General features: G+C 38.1%; 2 long non-coding RNA genes across 3 annotated transcripts in view; one reads left to right on the forward strand and one right to left on the reverse strand.

Moving 5' to 3' along the window:
- Positions 1 to 25,715, forward strand: part of LOC123377695 — a 120,408-nt gene that overhangs the window by 16,599 nt on the left and 78,094 nt on the right. Inside the window, exon 3 of one of the 2 annotated variants that reach the window (XR_006582279.1) lies at positions 23,618 to 23,688. The exons of the other annotated variant lie outside the window; for it this stretch is intronic. This is a non-coding gene — a long non-coding RNA (uncharacterized LOC123377695). The remainder of the gene's footprint in view (positions 1 to 23,617; positions 23,689 to 25,715) is intronic. 2 annotated transcript variants of the gene reach the window in all.
- On the reverse strand, positions 9,246 to 12,609 carry LOC123377694. Its single transcript, XR_006582278.1, has 3 exons — positions 12,475 to 12,609; positions 11,841 to 12,302; positions 9,246 to 9,435 (listed from the first exon to the last, which is right to left on the reverse strand). It is a non-coding gene; the product is annotated as an uncharacterized LOC123377694 (long non-coding RNA).

Raw genomic sequence — 25,715 nt, forward strand, 5'->3', positions numbered from 1 at the left:
TCATGTAGTTCTAAGAGGAGAATTTGGTTTTGACTGTGCATCAGTTCCAAAGACACAATATGTAGCATGCTAAGAATTAATGAATTAAAAGTATTTATGTTTTGAAACACTACAAGACTGTCTGGCTTCCCAGATGTAACTCATTAGACTTTGTACATGAGCGCACATGAAAGAAAGTGGGCAAAATGTATGTTGTTCTTTAGAGTAGGATAGAGTCTGGTTCCAATATGGATTAATTCAGTTACTTTATGTGCATAAAGTTGCATGTTCTCTTTATCAGTAACTTTAGGGCATGTTATAAATAGCTATGTGCCTTAATCTGAGATGTGATATATGTTTGTGAATATCAATGGAATTGAAAACTGGTGTCCTAGGCATCTATTAGGCACAGCTTGATAAATTAATTGTTAAAGCAAACAGAATTTTTGAAATGCCCAAAAATGTGCAAAGTGGGTGTCTTTTGCTTCTATAGATACATACATGGCTATATACTATGCAGCTTTCATTGCGGTATCTATTTAGAGTCTGCTGTTATGGTTACAGCCCTGGAAGGCCCTTGAGAAGATATTGAAGGGCTAGACAGTGCTACCATAACTTTATTTTAAAATCAGTTGTAGCTAGGTGTTTCTATTTTTTCTAAATAAATATTTTTCAATATAAACCATAGAAGTAAAATGGAATGAAGATTCTCCACCTACTGGCACACAATTCACCATGCTGTAGGGGAACTTTCAGCATCCAAATGAGTTAAGTAACCTTTAAAAAATACAAGTAGTCTATTCTGTGAAATCCTCTGTGGCAATTCCCAGCTTGCTAAAAATACCCCAGAATGTGACAGTAGACACCAAATGCCTATTGCCACACATGGCATCAGTTGTGCCATTTAGGCCCCACTCCTGCCATGACCTGCACATATGGACTGATGCCAGTGAGGTTCTGCACATGCACAGGGGTCCCACAGCATAAAGCTCACTGCAGGATCAGGGACATAATGATGAGTTTCCTAAAGCTAAAGAAGTGAAGAGTAGAACCCACCATGAAATGGAACAGCAACGTGTCCATGGTAAAATTTTTGAGACCCATGGTAATTTTTCAAAAAATCGAATGACATAAACCCCCCACTCCCGCCCTCCCCCTCCGTCCATCACTAAGTATGGTAATTTTATCAAGTGTCCGTCATGCAACATGATGGTGCCGACCCCTGCCATGAAACTCAGTGTGGACGATATAATGCGAAGAATAGGAAAATCTGTGCTAGACAAATAAACAAGGATGAATTCTGGAATACCTTTTGTGCATCAGGAAGCATGGAGGGTAGGTGATGGTGTGTGTGTGTGTGTGTGTTCATGTAAAAATATAGCTAACCAGCATTTCTATGCTGGGCGGGAGGGGAATCGCATATAAATCTAGAATTAACTCTGTTTTCATTTGAGCTTTGTAGCTTTTCTTTAAGAGGAAGCAGTACATTAGCTGCCACCCAATGAGTGATTTTGTGCCAGCTGACATGGAACATAAAGTCTCATGTAATTAAAACCAGTGATCTAAAACATCTGCCCATCTCCTTGTGTATTCTGTTTGCCTATTGTATCATGATGGATATTTTTTAATTTGCTTAGGAAATTTTTACTATCATATATCATTTCCAAATGAATCTTTAACCTATATTCCAGCAGTGATTATAATGTTAAGACTAGTTTATGTAAAAAAGTCCATATTGAAACATTTGTTACTTTTGTTATGAGTTTCTTGTGGTAGCAAATACTTATAATAAAGCTGTCGGTAAAGAATACTTTTTACACTGTATTTGTTTTTTACTTCTCATTGTTTTGTTTGATTTTTTCTTATGTTGCAATCTACTTTTTGAGAGTTCATTAAACACAATAAATTGAAAGTATTAAGGATAAGATATGTCCTCTGGCAATATTTATGTATAAACAGAAATGCTGCTGTGTCAAACAGATGTAGAAAATGTCTGTGGGTGGTAAAATTTTTGCTAGAAGCAAATAATTAGCAAATGAAATGACACAAACTACCATACATGGAGTGGTGGCCCTACCCACATGAGGAAGTAAAGTATGATTTGACAAGCGGGTTTAGTGTTTTTGCTACATAATTTAGATATGCTAGATAAATATCTCACCTTTCTGAACAGTGTCAATCCTGTTAGCTACTATGGGATGGATTGTCATTGGTGTAAATCCATGTAGCTCCACTTCAATGGAGTTATGTTGATTTACATCAGCTGAGGGTCTGGGCCTTTAGTTTTAGTTAAGATGAGAAGGAGCTTGTCTTGCTAGCTGGTGGAAGTTGCTGTTGACTCCCATCTAGAAAGTAACAAAGACCAGGCCAACTCTTTAATATAAGGTTTTGGATGGTCACCAAGTAGGGAGTGTAAACAGCATACTGACAAATTTGGGGGTGACACAGTTTAAGCTGCAGTCATAACTTTTATACTTCAAGGGCAATTTTTGGCCAGAATGTTGATGAACACAGGGCTAGCACAAATTCTATGCATTACTTGAGTCCCACTTGACCCTTATTTTGAACATTTAATTGGGAATTAAGTTCTACATAGGGCTGGGGGTTGGGGGCTGAGCACAAGTGAACTTATCCATAGAATGTTTGCCCTAAATTAATATGTACATTGACCTCTTCAATTAACCTAATGTTAGCATCAGTCATGCCATGGTGTCTGGATTGATTACATTTTGGAATATGAACTGCATTTTCTTATTTTGCTCCAGCTTTTTGCAATGAAACATGAATACTCCAAATGCTCCTTGAGCTATCTGATGAAGCATTTGAGACTGTATGTGTTCTCCGGGATTCTTCTCCAATCTGATGCAAATTCCGTGCCGGCAAATTGAAACAAAGAATGTGAATTGAAAGTCTTTGCCCGTTCAGTTTTGGGATCATACTGAGACATTTTTAAATTCACTAACATAAGTTTGATTGACATTTATATGTAACTTTCAATAAGTTTTTAGGAGCAATGAATTATGAAAATATTGATATGGTTAATCAGACAGATATATTAGTAATGGAGCATGATTAAAATATAGCAAGTAACTTTAAACCATTTATGTCTTGTCTTTAGTGGGTTATAGCTCTCTAACTGCCCAATAAAACTACAGAGAATTTACTGATAGCTGCTTTATTGGTGTTGAAACTTGGGCCCTTCTTTTGAAGTCCGGCAACTGACTGTTAAAGCATCTTAAAGAAGTCACAAGATTTGGATTTTACTTTTGGGTTATTACTGTTTAAAAATGTTAAAATTAAGGCAATAAATAAACTTAAAGTAGGTTGCCAAGACTGAGAAGCTGAAACAAACCAGATCAACCATAACCCTCACCTTCAAAAAGTTTTGGCAACTGAAGTTCATTGTACTGTAATCATTCTTAACAGTAATTTGCTTCTATTTTGAAACATTTAGTTCGGTCTTAGACATTTATTCCATTCCATTGTGATACTACAAAAATATCCATGGATAAAGACCTACCTTGTAGCCAAGAATTTGAGAGTTGCTGAAAGAAACAAAGAAATTAACTGAAACTAGAATAGCATGGAATGAAGAACTAAACTAATAATAAGCATCGCTGCTATGTCAGCTCCACCAATTGCACAATCATGATAAAAGGAAAGCAGTGAAAAATAATTTAGTTCCTTAACTGAGACAGGGAGAAAAAAGCAATATACTGGCCAAAGTAATGGCTGGTGTAAAAAAAAAAAAAAAAAAAAAAAAAAAAAAAATTCCTGGGTCACGAATGTGAGCTTATTTCATTAGTTGTACCATGGAGAATGACGGGCCCACCGGAGATTCAGAGATCTGCAGGGGAGAACACAGTGCAGTTGATAGTATGTAGGGCCAGGCTTTTTAAAGAGCTTAGCACCCACAGTGAGGTCACATTTTCAGAAAGGCTCTGTTCTCATTTAGACACCAAAATAAGTCCATAATTTGAAAAGAGCTCATTATATGGTGCTAGGCTTTTTGAAAAAAACTGGCCCCAATTCTTGGTGTTGAACATTCAAAATTTGACTCATAATGTTGATCGTTTTCTAGAATGTTAAGATAAGTTTTTGTCTTCAACTGTTAACATGGCAGATTCCATTTCCCCCCCTCTCCTTAACATATATAGCATCAAGTTGAGATTTTTATTTTAAAAATGGGGGTCTAAAATTAGTCAATAGATACCTGTGGGTGTGCAGAATTTTGAATATCAGGCCACTTCAATATGTGCCTAAATATGGACTTAGGGACCTAACTTTGAGCTCTTGCTTTTGAAAATCTGCCCTACAAAGCTTGAGTGGTGATCATGACTGTGCAAGTATAACCAGATGCAACACTGAGAAGTTGTATGCTCCTCTGTCATGTCGGTCATAACTGCCCAAGAAGCAAAGGAAAGAAAGCTGGGGGTTCCACTTCAACCTCTCTTATGGATGATTTCTGGTGCCTAGGAGCCAATTCTCCAGCCACACTGGAGAATGGGGTCCCACTACTATCAAATCAATGTAAGAAAGAATAGAATCAAGAAAACTTGGCTTGGCAATTAATATAGAGATGGATCTTAGGAGGCACATTTAAAATCACTAGGACCACTTGAGTACTTAAAGTTGTGCATGTGCTTAGATGCTTTGCTGGATCAGAACCCTTGCTCAATACTTTGCAAGAGCAAACGCTTAGTGATAGAAACACCTGAAGTTGTGTGGGGCAGTGTGGTTCAGTGAACAGGGCAGTGGAACAGATGTGAGAGGCCTGTGTTCTTGTATCAACTTGCTTCAGTAGCCCCACATGTAAAGTGGGGGTAATGATGCTGCCTGTCTTAGTAAATGGCTTTAAGATCTATTGATAAAAAACAAAAAAAAACCATGCTAAGTTTTAGCAATGTTTTTTCCCACTCTTAAATCTAACTTCAAGGTGTTTCTTTTTCACTAAATGCAATGGCAACAGTCAGCAGAAAGGCTTTTTCTTAAAATTAAAAAACAATCTAAGACTTTTTTATAGGTTTCTCACTTCAGTGTGTTTAAAACCTATACTATCTTAAAATGGAACTATAAATACATAAAGATTTTTTATAAATGTGTTTCTGAATTCAGAAAAGACAGCCTAGAAATCTAGTGAGACTAATTGTGTGGACTGTCTCTTTTAATTATCTTCAATAAAACTAAATATTTGCAGTTTACATTATACTAACATAGTCCTGACCTGCTGAGTTAACTTTGCTTTGAATAGCTCATGAAGTGGTCTGTGACTTTTCTTAGGTCAACAAACCTCTTTCCTTTTAATATTACTGTTTTTCAAAGGATTATTTTAGATTGTTCAAAGACCAAGCTGCTTCAGATAGATATTTTTTGTAAATGTTAAAGCACTCGTATCTCTCCAGACTGAAGAGCTACATTTTCTTTTGAAATGATCAAGTAGCTATAATGTTTGTGAGAGTTTGGAACAAGTTCCATGTCTAAAGTTTTAATCTGTCACTTATCATAGCCAATGGAATACGTGTCAAAACTTAATGGTATGTTATATGTGAAGACTACTCTGAATCCATTAGGGATTTACTACAGTGCCAGTTTGCCAAGTGGAGACATAGTTTTATTAATGAATAAGAAAAAAGGGTTACATACTCTTAGACTAGTTACTTTCACCTAAGAACAAAAACTATGCATGATCAACAGCTGAAGAAAATATTAGTGTGAAAGCCATAGCTGGCACCGTATCTTCCATTCCAATGGACAAAATTTGGTATAACATCATTTAACATAAATACAATTTTTCCCCTTTAAATAGATACCATTGCCCTATAAACTCAAACTATTTTTGTTGCGCATATTTTCCTCATGTTTCTAAATGCCCTTAGGTTTTGTTATTGTTCTACTAAAATGCATGGAATATAGAAAACTTTTAGAATTAACCAGATCATCTTCTTAAATTGTGTTCCAAGTAGAAGATTAAGAATCCATTTCTGCCACTCTTGCACATGTTGGATTAGACTGCATTCTCTCAGAGAAAGAAAGAAACAATTGGTGTCCTGTTCCCCTTATTCTTAGGGGATAATCTGCTACTGAATATTATTCTCACACCTGTATTAGTTTACCTGGGCTGACCAGGTTGAGATGGATTCAAGGTTCAACCTATTCCCCCCCACTCTGCCCACCTGTGGAGGAGATCATTGGGTAAGAATCCCTTGTTTATCTCACCCTTCTTCTCCTTTCTGCAGTGAAACTATATGGATGCCTCACAGGAGCAACTTATTTCTCCTCATAAGGTGCAGCCTGGAGGGGTAGTACCTTATTTTGCATAAAGTTTCACTGAACTAATGGGACTACTTGCAGAGTGAGGTACTAATCAATGTAGGTGAGGGATGGCAAAATGTGGTCCTATATTAGCCAAATGTTTGCGGCTGGTAAAACCTCCATTAAGAATTTATTTATCAAAATATACTTGGTTCTACATTCAAAAAACTTCTGCTAAGGAAGGAGCAATTGTAGTGGATTTCATCCACTATCTGGATGTTTGTTTGAGGTGGAGTGATATTGATGAAAAGCTGCATGGTCTAGTGCATTAGGCACAAGACTTGGACTTAGGATCTCCTGAGTTCCCACAACTTGCTGCTACCTTGCTTTGTTACCTAGCATGCATTTGAAACCATTATTTAGTCATGATGTAGGTAATATCACTATCCCCGTTTTGACAGATGGGGAGATGACAGCAGAAGGAAGTTAATTGACTTACTCAAGATGTTAGTGTAACTTGTTGGTCAGTGCCTGACCTATAGAGGTTGAGAGTCTGATGGCTTCCGGTGGTAGAGCTTGGCTCTTTAGCTGGGCTCTTTAGCTTCAGTTGTAGAGGTCTCATGCTTTCAGCTCTGGAGTTTTCTGGTTAAATCCAGTGTGTTGGCTAAGATGAAGGTTATCTTATAAGAAATAATTAGGTCTCTTGATGTTGGGTACTATGCTGTGATCTTGCCTCACTGTAGGGGGAGGAGGGAATCACTCATCCACATTGTTTTGAAAACACCATATATAAGGGAGATGAAAGCATGCAACAAATTGGTAAAAAAAATTTGCACATGCTTTCTGAATATTTTCCACTAGTGCCACAAATATTTTATTCGGCCCTTAATTTGTAATGAAAGAGGTTACAGGGCTCAAGCAATTTTTTTTTTTACATTCATAACTGATGCAGCAAGCCCAGAGGTGCTGGGGCTATGAACTGCCAAGCCTAGAGGTGGCATGTCTTAGCCCTGGCACAAATTAAACACTGGTTTATTGTGAAAAGAAATTAGTGATTTCAGATATTGCACTGCTTCTTTTCTACAAAATAATTGCCAATCATTTATGGATACTAATGAGCTGCATATTTTTTTTAAAAGGAAGTTCAGGGAGTGCATGAGAATTACGGTTCAGAGAATAGTTCTAGGAAAATGAAGGGATTGTCCAATTAGGAAAATACTACAACACTTGAATAAATAACCTGAAAGGTTAAACCAGGATGAGTTCAATAGGAGAAAGTTCTGCATCCTTAATCTGCTAGTACTTGAAAATATTATTAAAATAATAGCTATGTAACCCAGTGGACATAATTTACTTGTATTTCCAACGAGTTTTTTGATAAAATTCCTCAAGTATATAAAGAAGCAAAAAATATGGATTTTAATCTCTTTGGATTAAAATCAGACTAAGAGAAAGGAAATGTGCTAATGGCTACTACTAGAAAAGTTCATAGCATATTTTCCCAAGGGTCAGTATTGGGACCAGTATTTAATATTTTTAATCACTAATTTAGAAAATTCAGTGTACAGTGAATTGATGAAGCTTGCTTGATAACATTTAATTGTTTTGGTTAGTAAAACTGCAGAGATAACCAAACTCCAATGAATGTAAATATGTTGTGGGAGATTCTGGGCAACGCAGTAACAGAAGAAATTCATTCATTGTAATGTGCAAGGAAAATGCACATTGCAAAATAAACTAAAATTCTAATATGCACTATAATGGCTCCAAGCTTACTGGAGCATGAGGGCTATTTTAGGGCATATTATGGATATCTCCCTGAAGATATCTCCCTGTTGCACATCATCAGTTATGAACGTGAATAGGATGTTTGGGTGCACTAATAGATACAAAATATTGTAGCAGCAGCATACTAAGGAATGAGTATTGCCTGAAGTATGGATTGTGTATTAATTAAATTGGTTACTTAAGAATTCCCAGCTAACACTGACATTTGATAAGCTCTTGTCCCAACCTCAAGTCCAGTGACTCAATTACTGTTCAGTTGGGAACTCCAATGTGCATGCTTGCAACACTCACTTAGGAGAACGCTTCTGTATTTGTAATAGTTTAATTGATAACAGGAAAGTCACAAACTCTAACTCAGCAAGGTAGATTGAGATAATACAGAACGTATATCTAACTGCCCATATACTCTCACCATCCCATGCAGAAAAATCTGAAATGTTAGTCATTATCTTCTTCTTCACCATCTTTAGTGGCCATCATCCTGGCACCTCCATCTCTTCCTCCCAAAGCACATAGATTGGGATACAACTTTTATAATGTTACGCTGATGTTACAATGCCTAATGAATATTCAACGAGTTTTCCCCTATTCCTTATTTGTATCTCCTCACCTTACTAATGTTGGGGTACCTTTTCCATAGGTTACTAGGCCTCTTACCTCTAGCTTATTAGAATATATATCAATTAGTTTCCATAGCAGTCTTGTGGTTAGACATCTGCGGATATTCCTATCCTAAAATATCGAAAAGCTGGTATCGGTTCATATCCCTGTGGTTACCTGGTATCATTTCATACCAAAATCCTCTAACTGTAATGTTTTCAGTTTCCCAGTTACTCAGGGTCACTGTTAGACAACTCACTCATTCTAAAGTTCATAGGCCTCAAAGCCTTATGCTAACTCTTCAGGCTAATATCTTACAAGGTGTAGGCCTGTAGGTTTCTTGCATTGCTGCAATGTAAAATAGCTTTAAGATACCTCTGTGGGCTACATGAGGTAAGACTACATTGTCTAAAAATCCCACACACTTTAGTGCAGTCATAGTCCTAACACAGCAGCCCCTAGAGCTGGCAACAGGCAGTCCCACCCACTCTGTTTCAATTCCTAGCTCCACATACTTCATGAAGCCACATCCATCTGCAACCCAACTAATGGGTAAGAGGAAAGCACATTACAGTATTAAGATGATATATGTAGCACTGATATAACTTCTCCAGCATATGGTTCTCTGTTGTGGTTTGTTCCTCAGCCCTGTTAAGGTTAGTGCCACTCAAGCAAAAGGAAAAGCAGGAAACTCCAGAAGAGACTAAATGTTAGCCTTACTTTATTCTGGGGTTTTCTACACATATATTACAAGAAATGAGGTGCTTGCACTCTGTGTCTATATCCCAATAGGTGCACCAGTCTCAGGCCCCAGTCCTAAAAAAAAAAAAAAAAAAAAATTACACACGTGCTTTTAATGTGAGACTCTGGGACCTTGCCTTCACTGAGAAAATGTGTTCTGGACCTGAGGTAAAATGCTAATGAAGAAAAGGTGGTCCATAGCCTTCATGAAAATTTGCAGGTCAAGTTAAAGACTAGGCTCCCCCATAGTCTTTGACTTGATCTAACTCATCTGAAGACTACAGACTGCCTTGTCTTTATCTGAACTTAGTTAACTTGAGTTAAGAGCACACACCTCTTTTTCGCAGTGAAGGCAAGGCCTGTGAGTAATCCTTTGAAGATCACCATGTGTGTAAGTCTCTGAAGGATCAAGCCCTTTGAGATTCACTTTTTACCATTTGTAGGCATAAAGTTCAATATCTAGCAGTAAATTAAAATTAAAATACCTTCCAAAGATGAAAAATTAATCAAGCACGGTTTGCAATTCTCTATTTTCATATTGTCGCCATTATGAATTTTTATGTTGATGCTATGACAAAAGGGCACATAGAATATTATGGCCCACAGCATGTGTCCCTAAGGTCTCAGAAGAAAGGGAAAGAAAACATTCTAATGCATAGAGAAGAAAGCAGGAGAGACAGAGAGACCACCTAAGTAATCTTTTCACCAGTTTTCAAAATCTTCATTCAAGGGTGGAATGCAGGGGCGGCTCCCGGCACCAGCACGCCAAGCGCATGCTTGGGGCAGCAAGCTGCAGGGGGTGCTCTGCCGGTTGCCACGAGGGCGGCAGGCAGGTTGCCTTTGGTGGCATGCCTGCGAAGGGTCTGTTGGTCCCGCGGTTTTGGTGGACCTCCCGCAGGCTGCCGCCGAATCCGCGGGACCAGGGACCTCCCACAGGCAAGCCGCCGAAGGCAGCCTGCCTGCCGTCCTTGGGGCAGCAAAATACCTAGAGCTGCCCCTGGTGGAATGAGTGTTTCCTTTGATATTTCTCCACATAATAATGGCTTCATATCTGGATTTAGGCTTAATGAGGACAATTTAGAAATATTTAAAGAAAAACATTAGTCTAAAATTATAGGATTATAAATAACTGCAAAATATTTTCTATGTTCTTATTATCCCTAATTATTATCCTAATTAAAATTAAACAACAAATATCGCAAAAGGCATTAAATAGCATTAGAGTTTTTCCTTTTAATTTTCCTAAAGGTTAATTTAATGGTAGGTGTCAAGTACTACCCCAAAAATTTTCTTCTTGCTGGAGTATCTTTGATTTTGAAATACATACTAACCTTTCATATTCTGAACTAAAACCTATTAACTGCTGGAACACTGCAATTGACTTGCCTTGTCTTACTTGACTTGATAATCCTTCAAGTGCAGGCAGTCAGATAGAAATGTTTAGCATATTAAAGATCACTCAGAGATTTTATGACACTGATTCCTAATGCGTGTGTTATTTTTTGAGAAAATAGTTTAGTAGTTTGAATATTACGTATACATCTTGTTTGTATGAAGTCTTGTATTTACATATCCTATTAACTTGTGCATCAGATTCCTAACCCAAAGCTCTTTGAAGTCAGTGGAAAGACTCTCAGTGAATTACTTTCTTTGGATCAGGCTCTAGATGCATGGTACATAGGCTGATATTCAAGTCAACATAAGTTTCAGTGTGTAGATTTCTTTAACCATTTGTATATAATGTACTGGTACATCATGAAATTGCTAAAAGTCTTGCTGCCATTTCAAGCTAATATAGCTACAGGGTGATGGTTTCACAAGTGACTTTGTCAGTTAGAAGCAGAAGTCTGATTGACTTTGGAACTTAAGTTCTAAGTAGAGCTCTGTGAATAATTTTTTCCCACTGGTTTATTGGAACTTATGAAAAAATAATAAAATCAGTTTGGGTTGAATTTTAAAATGATATTTTTCAGAATTTATGGCTAATTGAAAAGTCAGAAAAAATTAGTTTCAAGTTTAAAAAAAAAATATGTTCTGGAGTACAGATTTGAACTTGGATCTCCCATATTCCCACTAAGGGCCCTAACCACTGGGTACTGTGTATAGGAGGGCAATACATCTACACCTTTAGTTTTGAGAATGGCCCTTAAAGCCCCTTGTGAATCTAGTTGGAAAATTGGAATTTGTCAAAATTGTTATGAATTTGTAAAATGCTTTGGTCAACCCAGATCTACATTGTTGAGTGGGGGGAAAAAAGTTTTGCCCAGCTTCAATCCTAAGTACCTGTAGTTTTGAAAACAGTACTTAGGCACTTTGAGAATTGTTATCCGTAATTATATAGGTATAATATATTTGTCCTCTGCTTTTGACTGTGTGAATTAAAACATTTTTTAATTATGATGGTTTTCTTGCTCTGAATGATTTTTGCAATATATCATGTATTACATTTGTTTATGACGGTATTGCTTTACTAAACATACCTTACACAGCAAGCCTCCTGATTCAGATTTCATATCCAACAGCTTTATTTTCAATTCACTGCAGTGCTCTTATTTGTCTCTGTGCCTTAGAGACATTTTATCTCCTGTAGGATTCCTTTATGCTCACTTTACTGTATGGTACTCACACCTTAAAATCATACAATGGTCTCCAATAAAAACAAAAACAGGATTTGCCACAGTTGACCACACAGTGGTAATTGAGATACAGATATCTTGAAGAATAGAAGAAAATGGTGGCTACTGTTTGTTGCCATGGTAACTGTATGGTCTGTTGTCCGGTGTGCCTTTTAATAGTGACAGCTATACATACCAGTATCATTGATCAGCCATTGTACATGAGGAAGACAAGGACTGAGAGGAAAGGTGAATGAATTGTCATTCAAATGCCTCTCTCCCCAGCTATACTCTTCTTTTCCAGCCTCTCAGCCACTGCATAAAAATCTGTAACAAAACAACCATACAAAACTTCCTCTTAGGGTGCTCTGACCATTTTTCTGCAATCATCATCTGACCCCTGCCATCCATAACCCAAAGTGACCTGTGATGGTGAACCCAGAGACGGAGACCCTTATAGATGGTGGCTGACGAAATATTGTTAAAACCCCATAAAAACCTTGAGTTGTCTGCTGGCAATATTCTCCCTTAGAGCCCCCTGGCAAATCAAGAGGTGAGATGGTCTGGACCTCATATTGCAGTGGTCAGTGATCCATCCATGAAGTAATATTCAAACTCCAATTCTAACACAAACACCAGATAGTGTGATTGGCTAAATGAGTTCTCTGCAACCACCTGTGATAATTCTCTGGTTGTCATGGTGACCAAGATATCCTGGGCCAACTCAAGACTCATTTACCTAGGAGAAGGTAAATCAGCAATTGCTATCAGGCTTTGGCCTCCAACATCACAATTTCAGTTCATATAGGGTGAATTGTGGGCATCAGAACTAGACACAGAATTCCAGCAGCAGTCATACCAGTGCCAAATACGGAAGTAAAATAACCTCTCTACTCCTACTTGAGATTCCTTTGTTTATGCATCCCAGTATCACATTAGCCATTTTGGCCATAGTATCACACTATGAGCTCATGTTCAGCTGATTATCCACCATGACCCCCAAATCTTTTTCAGCGTCACTGCTTTCCAGGATAGTGTCTCCCATCCTGGAAGTATGGCCTACATTCTTTGTTCCAAGATGTGTATATATTTGCAGTTGGCCATATTAAAACACATATTGTTTGCTTGCACCCAGTTTATCAAGCAATCTATATCACTCTGAATCAGTCACCTATCCTCTTCATTATTTACCACTCTCTCAATTTATGTCATCTGAAAACTTCATCAATAATTTTGTATTTTCTTCCAGATCATTGATAAAAATGGCAAATGCATAGGGCAAAGAACCAATCCCTGCAGGACCCCCTGGACACACATCTGTTTGATTCCCTGTTTACAATTACATTTTGAGACCTATCAATTAGTCAGTTCTTAATCTGTTTAATGTGTGCCATGTTATTTTTGATATCTTGCCAGTTTTTTAATCAAAACCCCTGGTACCAAACCAAACACCTTACAGAAGTCTAAGTATATGTCATCACTATAACCTTTATCAACCAAACTTGTATCTCATCAAAAAAAGACATTGTTAATTTGACAGGATCTATTTTCCATGAATCCATGTTGATTTGCATTACATGGCCCTCATTCAATTGTTTATTAAATAATAATAAGGTTGAAAACATAGAAGTGTGGCATGTGGCAGATGTGATGAGACAGGAGTTCAGTACTCTTATTCAACTGAAGAATAATCTGAATGAAAGTGAGTTAGTATCAGGTATCATGCTACAGGGACTTCAAAATTAAATTTGTATCACTTGTTGACTGGGTATGTATGGAAAAGCAGACAACTTGAATAGACTCGCACCTGGAATTTGAAAGTTTACCTCAGAAATTTGCACAAAATCCCTTTCCTCTCTATTACTAAACTAACTTGCATCCTGGATGTTCCATACTGATATTGATATAATTAGAATTGATTGTGAATTAAACTTCTCTCTTCAATTAGCCAAAATTACATTATTTTAAAGTTCTGCACTGTGCGATAATTTATATCATTTTACTTTGAAGTAAGTAGTTCTGGGGTTGCTGTTTTAACATCTAAATGCATTGGCAAGTAAACCCAAATAAACTCACTCTTGTCCATTCATTGTTCTTTGGAGATAAGACAGGATTTTTTTTCCTCCAGCACTTCCTCAGATTTTGAATCCCTGTGTAGACTTGATAAAATACTCAAATTAATCGCTAACATTTCCAGTGAGGTTTTAACGTCTTTAATGTTTTGTCCCTGGACTCTGCACATATAATACATGAGTTAAGATCTAATTATAGTTTAACAAATGTGCAGAAGAAGGATGTTCTATAAACTTGAAACAATATTTAAAGAGGATTATGCGTTGCCATCATTTCCCCCTTTCTCATTCCATTACCTGTAGCAGTGGTTTGGATGCACTTCATGGTGTATCAGAATACCAAACTCTAATTAATTTGAACATTTGCTAAGCTTGACTGGAAACCCTGATAGTTCCTACTTAAAAAAAACCAAACAAACAAAAAAAAAAAAGCAAAACAGTCCCAACATTCCCTAAATGAAACTTGTCCCTTAGGACAATTAAACTAAAAAAGCAAATAAAAATCTACCCCTGGTTGGACTAATACAGCTCAGGTCTTTAACAGGATCTGTAAACTGTAGCAATCTCCTTAAATGAAGGCAGTACAATTTAAACAGAAGTGTAGCTATTGATTTCAGGGACATTTAATTACAGCTCTATTTTAAAGGGGGGAGGGGAAATGAAGCTAGTTCAACAAACCATGATAGATACAGCAGATAATGAATTCTCAAAGTATCACTGAAAAGTAGCCAATCAAGGGAAATAACAGTATCTGTCATGATTGCTATTTCTAGAAACCAATCAGTTCTGTCTATTGGCACAGTGATGCTGATAAGCCAATCACTTTTTTAATCGATGCTGAGTGGTGAAATGTTGCCTTAGATACAGGATCCTGAAGCAATCAGGACAGAAAGTAAGTTCAGAATGGGAAGTGACGGATTTATTCATCACATAGTTAACAAGCCTTTGAAGAGAGAGAGTAGGGGTTTCTTGAGTCCTTAGGCTGTATATAAAAAGATTGTTGTGAAATACTCAAGGATTGCCAATGAGCACTTCATATGAAGAGGACTAGATAAGATTTTCATTATACTTATTGTACAGTAAAATGTTTCTTTTGCTTGAAACGTCAACTCTGAGTAACAAGTGCCTTCAAATTTGCAGACTTTGTCATTTATCTCTTCTGTAATGGATGGTCACTAAAAAATTGCCCTTTCGTGTGGACGGATGATTTCAAACTTTTCTGGGCTAAATTTAGAAAGCAGCAGATATGCTGAAACCATCACTTTCAAAATCAGATTGTTGCATCTTACTGTTATCCTGAACATTATTTTTGTGAACATATTTACTGTGCCCTTTGATAAAAATTGTTGGAGTCCTGTAGAGAATTTTATGGGATCCTGCTGGGTTGCTCTCTACTGTGCTTTTTTTATAGATTTGTGAGTTCACTATCCTTTTAATCTGTGAGCATGTAAGTACAGTATGTCACTCATCCATCCATTTGCAGATCATGACACAGAAATTTGCTGGATACAAAAACCTCTCAACTTCCCTTTTCCCTGTCCTCAAGTAAAGGAAGTATAAAAATATAATGCTGAATTCTCTTATTTATGGTGATGTAAAACCTGAGTAACTCCATTCAGCCTGATTTTCTCCTTATACTGTTTTACATTTGTCTAAATTCATTGACTTTCTTCACTTATGCCAATGTAAAAGAGAATAGGGTAATATTCCACAGATGTGCAAGATGTATTCCTTCCTGTTTTATTTTTTTTTGCATCAACTTTAATAAAACTCTACTTTAGACTTTAATACGTTCACCCAGTAAGTATAGAAAATAGAAAACCATGAATCTATTTTTGTGACCATGAAGGGTCATGGGAACATGAAACAAATTAAAATAAGCAATACAAATTTATAGCCATCAGAAACACAAGTGCTGCAGTCATGTGCCTGTCTTGGTATGTTTTAGTTACAATTCATTCAACAGAGCTCTGCTCTATCTTTTGTGGGTATATCATTTATTTAAGTAGTAACTGCTGTTGCAAGAAAGGTCCTCTTTTCCTCAGTGGCGATCAGTCACTTTTTTAAAGCCAGGTCCTTAAGGTTCACAAGTAAGTAAAACTAGCCTGCTTTCAGATTTCCTCACAAATTCAAACATGTAGATTATGCTAATACGTTTGTCAAAGTTTTGGGCATCCGTGGCCTCAGTTCAAAGAAAACCTGGACTGATTTTTTTTGTATCAAAATCATGCAAATTGTGGTGTGTGAATATGAAGTGAAAGTTGGTGTTTTTTATTGGATTTTGCTTTGAGGGCTTGTATTTATTTGAACCTGAAACTCTCAGTAAATGTTAGAAGTGCAAATTCCCATGAAAGAAACCAAATAAAAATGTTTCCATGAACCTCTGCAAAGCAAAATGTGGAGATTCCACAGCTCTAATTAGCTTGCAATTGATCCCAGTGCAGTGTTCTAGTTTACAAATGGCAGTATAGCATTTAAGGACTATAGGGGGAGATTTTCAAAAGCACAAATGGCATTTAGGCCCCAAACTCTCACAGACTTTCAATGAGTGCTTAAAATGCCATTTGTGCCTTTGAAAACTCCCCCTATATAAAGACTCACTTTTATTTCTCTGGATTAATTAGTGCAGTCATTCTTCTTCCAACATAGCTGCTTCAATATATACTGTATTAGATACCATAATAATTAGTCATCATATTTCCATAGTATTCTCCATCTGGGAATCTCAGAGAATGTTTTATACAAGTTAATGAATTAAGCTTCATATGTGTAGTGCATAACTCTAAATAAAGATGTGTTTTTTCAGGCAGAATAGGGTTTATGAAATCTTTCATTGCAATCAAAGTAACCTCATGGACGAAACCAACTGTTTCCTCTATTTAATGCTGTCACTCTTCCTATTTGGTATTCTCTGGCTTCAAAATGGTTGAACAATGAAAACCAGATTTGTGACTATATTCACGAATAAACAACTCCGATTAGATTTGCTGCTATTCATGGGGTCAATGCGACTCATTTTCCATGAATATCTGGGTCACTGCCAGGGATTCAAGATGAAAATGTGGAAAGTTTCACAAATTTGTACAAGTGTGTGACTTTATGTGCTATTCTTGTACGTACTATGTGTCATTCTCCTATTCGTCTCAGCCCTCTTGTAAATGAGCAGAAACAATACCATTTGACTAATTGGCACAGTGCAAATAAAGACTAGCAAACAGCTGAAGTGAATAACTGAGAGGTGGGACCTTGTTTTTTCCAAACTATTTAGCAAATACTTATAAATTACTTTTCAGTAGCTGGGGAAAGTTTTGTGGGTGACTCACCAGTCAAATAAAGCCTTTTCAGTACATATGCATGTGTTTGTTTATTTATTGGGTTCAGAAAATACTATTCAACCAACACTAAAAATGTGGCCTTCACTGCTGTAGTATCTGAGCGCTTTTCAGACTAGCATGTGATATTCCCTCTTCCTCTTGAAAGTGGGATGGACAAATCTAGCAATGTTTAAAATTTTGATTCAGTACTTGAGATCTGTCAGCATTTCATAAATCTTCACAATTTTTTTCTATACGCTTGAGTATGCACTACATTTATCATGTTATCTGCACAAATGATTATGCCACTTTAAAAATGGGAAGTTTAGAAAAGAAGCATTTTGATACATTAGGGAAATATTTTCCTCATTGTCTTGTTTGTATTTAGTATCAAAGCATCATGAGCTTTGAGTACCAGCCTTTCTTGAATACATAGGGCACTCACTCATCTGTCTAAGAACCTGGCAGATGGACTATTTACTGGATGTATATGTTTTCTACTGAAAATCTTTTATTGTAATATTTGCTCTGGGTTAATCATTTCATTATACAATTACGTGCCACTTTGTCTCATTGCTTAGTTACCTACAGTAATTCTTTCTTCGGTTGTTGTGTTAACAAGTACAGCATGACCTTATTAAAATGGAAATCCTGTTTTGAAGGACTGACTATCAAAGTTACAGATCACAGGAATAGATGAGGTAAGAAGCAGTCAGACTTGGACACTCTGAACTACTGCTTAGTAAAAGTTGACTATCCTATAGGTATGACAATTTCTTAGCATATGTAAATACTTTTCTGCATGCAACCTCGGCGTATTGCAGAAAATCCCTGAAATAAGAGGTCAGAGATCAGACTGAATCTTATTCTGTTTACCCAATGTGGAATAAATCCTCCTCAACAAACACCCAAAAGTGAATTGATCTTATTCATCAAATATGTCACTGCATATATTTGCTTACTTAGTAGACCAATTATCTCTTCAGTTTGTTTTCTTTGGAAAATTCCTGGTGAGTTGAAAGATAGCAGAACTGCTGGGTTATAAAATCCACAAAGGTAGACAGTGACTGTAAACTAAGGCAAGGGACTACCGTTCCAGGGGAGGCAGTGGAATTAGCATCCTTTGAAACCCTCAGTGGAAAACTTGTTGAGCTTTTGATTCTTGGCTCTTGTTGATCTGCACTTAGGCTAGAATCTGGAGTGGGAGAGTGAGCTCATGGCAACTCTAACTTGTGTCCATCTGCAGAGGGCCTGAAAAAGCCATTTTGTCAGTCAGGAGTAGTGAGCCAGTTGAGATGCTCCAGCTATGGCTCCTTTCACATGATTATGCTCTCTGTGCCATGATGCTTAGAAGAGTGGCATAGAATTGCCAAATCCTCACTAAGCTTCTAGTCTTCTGGTGCTACTGGTACAAAAGCTCCATATAGGAATGGAAAGCAGGACTTTATAAACATTGTAAGGATAGTTGACCATTATTCTGTCACTTTCACCTGTCTTTTTTTTCCTGCAAAACAGAGATGGCAGGAGCACTGAATACATTGTAGGGTTGTTACTGTGCAAATGAGTATCAGGTGCTTGCACAATATACTTTTTTTCTTACTGTACAGTTAAGGCAGGCAGGGCCGGCTCCAGACCCCAGCGCAGCAAGCATGCGTGTGGGGCGGCCCTTTCCCGGGGGGGCGGCAGGGGGGGGCGGCAGGCTGGGCCGGCGGACCTGCTGCAATCATGCCTACAGGAGGTCCAGCCGAGCGGCGCGACCAGCGGACCCTCCGCAGTCATGCCTGCGGGAGGTCCGCTGCTCCCAGGGTTCCGGGGCGCCTCCCGCGCATGACTGCTTGGGGCGGCCAAAAAGGTAGAGCCGCCCCTGAAGGCAGGACACCACTTTTTTTTTTAACTGAATCTGCTTAGAGTTCCTGAAAGACCTGAGACCTGAATTTCTATATATAGTCTCAGAGTAGGTATAGTATGGATAGCAGCAATGCAATCTTCATGTTGGGTGTGAGAAGGTAATTAGATACCCATACCAGTTCAGTTCTTGGTCTCTCTAATAGTAGCAAAGAACAATGTTGGCAATTAGGAAGTGTATTTTGTTGAGTGGATATTTGTCTACAATTAGATACCCATACCAGTTCAGTTCTTGGTCTCTCTAATAGTAGCAAAGAACAATGTTGGCAATTAGGAAGTGTATTTTGTTGAGTGGATATTTGTCTACAAAGAACTGAAAAAGCAACCAAAGAGCTACTGGCTCTTTGATATCTTCCTTACCTTAAATTATTGGGTTTTGAAGAGAGCAACATCGAAATGTAAAACTTTGTATCCCATTACCAATCCTGTAAATCATTCTGTTCCCCTACTTCCTTCTTCTTAGAAATTGGAACAATAGCTACTAACAGTCTCATTTCTGGACACCTTATATCATTCTCCTCTACACAGCTCTTTATGAAAGAGTCTGTCAGTTTCCTTCATTGTTCCTAACCCCAAAGGGGCCCCTGTGGAAGTAAGTTAATTAATTTTAAGAGTTTGAAGTTTTTGGACAAAGGTCCATATTCAGTAAGGCGTAACCATTTAGGGAATTCCCCGGTGTTCCAAAATATAAAAATAAATGTGTGGGCCTTTTGGACAAAGTCTTCTAAAGTACTCTATCTTACACAAATCTGAACATAAATGTAATAATTAGGACCAAGTGTCTGGGAACCAGGCCCAGGTTCTAGTATTGTTTTTTTTAATGGTACACCAGATCAGCATGCTTTAACACAGAAATTACATTCTTTAGATCAACATCTCAAATTAAATGTCACCATCAAGCTTAAGCTTCTTTGTTCTGGGGTACACCTGTGATGTACAAAGGAGATATGGAAAGCTAGCTACTAAATCCTTGTCCCTGCACACATTTTGAGTAAATGGGCTGTAACTAGGGATGTCCATGGGAAACTTAGTGGAAGCACACTAATTATGTCAGCCTCATGTACATACTAATGGATTCCACGTTCATAGAGAGGTCCAGCCAGTGGATCATCATCCAACCATCATTCCTCCAACCTTCCTCTGGACTGGCCCTGCTCCTATCCCCAACTCTGTAGGTGGAGCCCCGCAGAGCACAGCTTATGGTAAAGCAGAGCTGCGTATCACTTTGCATAGGTTTCCCACCGCTTGCCTTTTATTCACTTCCACTATCTTTCATGCTTTGTGCTCATGAAATAAGTGGGGTAGGATTTACACCATAAATAGATATTCCAGGTATCAAGCATACCCATAGTATTTCACTCCCCCCCTTTTTTTTTCTGTTACTACTACTATTAGTAATGGGCTAATACCACAAAAAAATCTGTTAATGTTAATATGAATCTCTTAATTCATTTTGATTGCACTTGTATTTATTTTTCTGTAAGTATTCTAGTGAATAAGTTTTACAGGCAGGAAGTCACTGACACAGCAATTTAATTAGTATTGGATAATGTTCACAGAACGTGTACATCAAAGTTGTAATTGGACTATTCACACTAGAAGGTTAATGAGTAATGCTTATTCATTCATGGAATGTCTGTCATCACCTTCACCCTGTGACCTGTGACACACAACAAATCAGCTCACATTTTGAATACTCACAAACAATTGGTCACAAACAAGATACAGACCAAGAATTTTCAGAAACTAGCTGTCAAACAATCTAAAAATAAGAATACATTGGAATACATACACAGAATACATACACAGTCCTCATGGACAATTTCAAATGAGAAAAAAGATGCACAATTGGCAAATATTCAAATTATTTGTCTAGTTCTATTGACTACACACTATTTTAGCAATATTTAAATTCCTAAAATCGATTGGACCCGTGGTCCATAATCAAAACGTGTTTCAATGGTGGATGATGAACAGGAAATACTGCCTAAATAAGATGTAAATTTTTGACATTTCATGTAATTAACCATTGGAAAAATTTACCAAGGCTCATAGTGGATTCTTCATGATGACATTTTTTAAAATCAAAATTGGATGTTTTTCTAAAATATAGTCTCTAGAAATTTATTTTGCAAAGTATTATCACCTGCGTAGCATTGCCAACTTTCTAATCACACAAAACCGCATACCCCAGCCCCGCCCCTTCCCCAAGGCCCCGCCCTCTGCTCACTACATTCCTCTTCCCTTGGTGGCTCGCTCTCCCCCACCCTCACTCACTTTCATAGGGCTGGGGGAGGTGTCTAACTGGGGGTGTGGGCTCTGAGGGGGTCAGAAATGAGGGGTTTGGGGTGCAGGAGGGGCCTCTGGGTTGGCGGCTGGGGCAGGGGCTGGGGCTCAAGGTTGGCGCGTAGGCTTTCCTTAGGTGGTTCCCAGTCAGCGGCACAGTGGGGCTAAGGCAGGCTTTTTCTGTGTGTTCTGGTCCTGTTCTGCGCGCCAGAAGCAGCCAGCAGGTCCGTGTCCTAGGCGGGGGTCCAGGAGACTCCGCCTGCTGCTCTCGCCCACAGCCGCCCCCCAGTTCCCATTGGCTGTGGTTCCCAGCCAATGGGAGTGCAAAGCTGATGACTGTGGCTGGAGCAGCGTGCAGAGCCCCATGCTCCCACCTCCCGCCTATGAGCCGGACCTGCTGGCTGCTTCCAGGGTGTAGCACAGTGCCAGGACAGGTAGGGACTAGCCTGCCTTAGACCCCAGCAGTGCCAATCGGACTTCAAATGGCCCACTTGGCAGTGCTGACTGGAGCCGCCAGAGTCCCTTTTCAACCGGGTGTTCCAGTCGAAAACTAGACTCCTGGCAACCCTAGCCTGTCTTATACAGCAGATCAGACTAGATGATTACAATGGTCTCTTCTGGCCTTGGAATCCATGGATCTGTTATCATATAAATAATCAATATAGGGGTCTGTGTGTCTGCATATGTGTCTGTGTCTCTTGGTGTGTGTATATATATAAAATAAAACACACATTATAGATTTCTGTATTTGTGGTTTCTAAGGTGTTTTGGGATCTTGTGCTAGTAAAGGCACCATTAACTTGTTAAGTGAAGTGGAGTGTGCAGGGCCTAGTAAGATATCTTTTGAGTGAAAGAAATTTTTTTCTCTTTAATAGTTGGTGACAGGAAATAAGTAACAAAAAGGTCCAAAGTGGTTAACAGAATTACAGAAGTACTTCAGTCAGGATAATTAAAATGGTTCAGAAAATATTTTGGCTTGTTTCAATATATTTGGTTGTTTATCTGCTGCCAATTAGTTAATTTGTATAATTTTGTTAGTGTAATAAGATTTGTTGAAAGATCACATAACAGGCATGCCCATTGAATGCATAAATGAACAATTGTTTGAATTTTATGAATGTTATGTCATTTTCCAATCCTTTTTTTCTGCAAACTACAAACCAATTTTGGGGAAAAATCAGTAAATACTTTTCTGTTTATCCCCTTATCTCAATATAAACAAAACACTTTGGGCCTAATGCACATTTTCACTAAGTCCTCTCTGCCAGTCTAAAGGGATGTTAAAATGGACTTTAGTAATTTAAATCTCGTTTAAGACCTATTTCCAGTGCCATAATGGCAGAAATGGGCCTGACTGAAAATGTAAATTGAGTTCTTTATGATTTATAGGAAGCCATCAATCTAATATTGACCATAATGGTCCAGACACACTTGCTAGGGGACCAGCATCCAATACTATTGGTTATCACATTTGGATGTGTATTTTATGATAGTTTAGTTAAACTAAGTTAAACAAAAGAAGTGGAAACCAATTAAATGGATAATATTCTCTAAGCCTTAGGGCAGGACTACACTGCAGTCAGTGTGTGTAACTGAAGCACATGTAGACATACCTGAGCTAGTTTTAATCTAGCTAACAGGGTACCACTAGCAGTGAAGCTGTAGCACTGTGGAGGTAAGTGTGGGCAATACAATCCCACCCAGAACCCAGGCTAATTACTTAGACAGCTAGCCTGCACTAAAGTCCATGCTGTCATAGCTTCATAGCTGTTGCTATCTAAGCTAGCTAGATGAAAGCTTGCTCAGATTTGTGTATGAATGCTGCAATCATACAGCCCAATTGCAGAGTAGATATAACCTTGAGTTGGGTTCTGATCCTGCGGACAGTTAAATAATTGTGTGCATTTGCTCACATGAATTGTTTCGTAAAGATATGCATGTGTTTAAGTATTCATAGGTTCAGAGCATTAGCTTGCTTACTTTTCAGGGTGAGGGAATTCATTTTTTAAGACTCTCCTTAGCATCAAGTGTTCGCTCCATTATTTCTATTGTGTTTCCTGTGAAGCTGTAAACTTTCAAAGATGACTTCACAACTGGCAGACTGAAACGGGAAAGAGACAGCTGTGTGGCTTAAAGGTCAGTGTTTTCTATGGCATTTAAGTGGATAGTAAAGATTGTTACACTGAAACATGATTCAGTAGAAGTGAAATAAATTCCTTGTATTCCATTTAGTATGAAAACTGGATGCTCACTGAGTATTTTATGCAATGGTGTTGGTGTCTCTGCTTACTTACAAGAAAACTGGTTTCTAAAAAATATGCTATTGTGCATAATGGACAACTGTATGGTCTTCATGTCTTGAATATGAAACCTCAAACATGATTCCATTTCCTCTGGATTCCTACACGCAGCAGATTGATTTACTGTTTGATTGGGTTACAGTCTGGATTTGGATATAGTTCTGTTTTTTTAAAGGACTCTCCCAATTGTTAGGCTGCCAACATTTGATCTGAAGAAGATGTAAGCATTTGTAGTTATTAATCCCTGCCCAGTTTGATAAGCAGTCATAACAGCAGAATGACACATAAGGAGAAACTATTCTATGTAGGTTTGTATGCCATTCTCATCTGGTATTTAAGCACTTTACAGAAGTGTATTAAGCAACTTGACAAATAATTGTTGTATAGATTGTTCTTTTCTCCACCTCTTGGGAGGATGAGAGATTGTAAGTACATTGGAATGTTTAAATTTACACACTGCTCTATATGTGCTAGGGAAGGTAGGTTGGAGCAGTGCGCTTTCCATTTGAAGTGAAAAGTGGTCATGCTTATGGTGGTCCTTCGTTCCTGTGAGAGTTCATTCCACAGTCTCAGACCTGCCCTGGGAAAGCACTGTCTCATCCCCAAATGAGCTTTCCCCTTTTTGTAGAGAATTCCATTGTGCCAGAGGAGCGGGATTGTTGGCCACAGTCCTCGCTGCAGAGCCTTAAGTGATCTTTTTGATATTCTGTGCTCAGTCCATTGAGCGCCTTGACCATAAAACCAAGATCTTGAGCTTGATTCAATATTCTATGGGGAGTCACTGTAGTACACAAAGTACAGGTTTGATGTGCTTATAATAGTCCATGATGGTGAGGAGGCATGTTGCAATGTTCTGCACTAGCCGGAATTTCCTAAGGGCTGATAGCTTTATGCCCAGGTATATTGCATTGCTATAGTCCAGTTGACAGGTGACAAGGTAAGTATAACTGAGGCCAGTGTCATCATTCACCAAAATTAAATGAAATCTCTTAGCCCACTGTTCATGAAAGTTGCTATGCGAATCTTAGCGTAAGCAAGGAACCAGGAGCACTCCTAACTAGGATTGAATTGAGCAGGCTAGGGCAGCTGATAAAGAAACTGGGTAATTTTCTCTTAGCTGTTGTCTTTTCTGTTTCAATCTCTTCTCTGATGTTTCAAAAATCTCTATCTAAAAGATACGTCCCATTTTTTTTTCAGGTTATTCATAGTAATTTAAGGTATAATTAAAAGGTTGTTGTTTAATAACTAATGATATTTCAGATTGCATACATGCAATGCAATGACCAATAACTCCAGTGGTTATGGCATACAGTTTACTTTGTAAGTGTAATGTGCAGTAGATATCATATATGTCAAATAATACTCATTAGGTCACAAGAATCCAATGTTTTAACCTTATACAGGCTGATTTCTGCTCACTAGGCCCTAATTTTATTCTCCCAATTTAGTGTACAAACTTCCTTGAAATGCACTAGTGACGTATTTACTCTCAGTGCCCTTGTGTTAGTTGCAACTTCACAAGGGAATGATGGGCTCGATTTTATCCCGGGATAGCCTTCCCATCTAAAGCACTTTTTAAAGCAACAGATTCTTTACAATTAGCCTGGCCTCAAGCAACTCCCACCATTGCCTAACAAAAGGCTACTTCGTGGTTTCCTGAGTTAAATCATGCAGTGTGCCAGAGGCAAAACCTCACTGAATATCAAAATCAAATGATGCACATTAACCTCATCTATCTATCATAAGCTTTTCTATAGTATCCATGTTTTTGTAACTCTTATGTGAAGATATTTCTCCTACAATGACAGTTAAATGTTCCAGCAGATTATACACTGAGTTCAGAAAGGAAAATTACTGTGGAGC

The sequence above is a fragment of the Mauremys mutica genome, chromosome 9 (genome assembly GCF_020497125.1).
Source record: "Mauremys mutica isolate MM-2020 ecotype Southern chromosome 9, ASM2049712v1, whole genome shotgun sequence".
NCBI lineage: Eukaryota > Metazoa > Chordata > Testudines > Geoemydidae > Mauremys > Mauremys mutica.